This window comes from Morone saxatilis, unplaced genomic scaffold (genome assembly GCF_004916995.1).
Source record: "Morone saxatilis isolate NCDOM2014 unplaced genomic scaffold, NCSU_SB_2.0 Contig10, whole genome shotgun sequence".
In the NCBI taxonomy this organism is placed as follows: Eukaryota; Metazoa; Chordata; class Actinopteri; family Moronidae; genus Morone; species Morone saxatilis.
Genome location: NW_023339652.1, coordinates 16,630,198 through 16,631,403, shown reverse-complemented (window position 1 = coordinate 16,631,403; position 1,206 = coordinate 16,630,198). Strand labels below are relative to the sequence as shown.

Below are 1,206 nucleotides of genomic sequence, written 5' to 3'. Positions count from 1 at the left end.
ATATTGAGACATATCTCTCTCCATAATAAAAAGCCACCCAAAATACTTAATAAATAACAACTAGTGTTAAAGAGAACAGTATTAGAACTGCATATTTTTTATTATAAATCCCATCCTGCCTGCTGCAATTTTTTCCTGTGTATGTTGATATTGGCTCCAATCCCAGGGAATTCCAGGAGTTCCTTGACCTACAGGATTCCAGCAAAAAATTGCAGCCGCTACTGTCCAGCACAAACGCATATTTTCTGTTTCTATTCTTTTTCAAACAAACAAAGATTTAACTTTAAAAATATTTTAAATGTGGGTGGCCAAAATATTAGAAACACCCCTAAAACTCTCAACAGCATCTAAACCACAACTACAAAAAGCATCTAGACAGGTAATTTCTAGTAGTCAAAAGAGGTCTAAAATGCAGCCCATGTACAGGATAAAACTAGATAATTATAGTTGCCAGATGTTGAGTTTTTGTAGGTGTTCTGGTTTTTCCTCATCGTACACTGTGCACCACTGAAGCAACTCTGGTCTCAATGTCAGCCTGCCTTTGCATCGCATGTAAGCTGCAATACCGGTTGTGGCCAGAGGATGGCAGTAGCAGGCCATATTGGGGTGTGCATTTTCTTTGCCAGCTAATAGTTGGAAACCGAATCTCTCCCGTGAGATATCAGCATTTGGTTCAGTACTTTTTGATCATTCTTGTAATAGCTTATTCCTAGTGAAGTTATACTTGAGAAAAGACAAGGGCGTTGTTTTAGAACACATTCCATAAAGGAAGGTTAAAAAACTACAAACAAGTCTCTCCCCTCTACCCATAACCACAGCTATGTACACACACATCACGCACTGTGCGTAGGGGGCACCACCAAATCAGCCTAATGATCATTAATCATAGTAATCACAATCTTATAGACAGGGCGCCGCAGGGATGTTCACAGACATTTTGGGGGGTGAGGCTTAAGCAAAAAAAAAGGGGCACGCACCCCACCTACAAATTTTCCATTCCCAACCTGATGTTGCCACACTGTTCAAACACTTCAAATCCCAAATTTGACATGTTTTCATGATATTCATTTATCGTTCAGTTGTTTGGACCAGTTCAGTCACAGCAGATCAGTGGTTTCTTCTAGAGAGGAAAAGGATGAAGGATACATACATTTGATGGCATCCAAACAGATGATGTACAAGAGCCTGGCTGATTTTAAGAGAGAA

At 39.7% G+C, this 1,206-nt stretch overlaps 1 long non-coding RNA gene across 6 annotated transcripts in view; it reads right to left on the bottom strand.

Moving 5' to 3' along the window:
* The window catches only part of LOC118338664, a 7,267-nt gene that overhangs the window by 4,188 nt on the left and 1,873 nt on the right, over window positions 1-1,206 (bottom strand). The gene's annotated exons all lie outside the window — the stretch shown is intronic.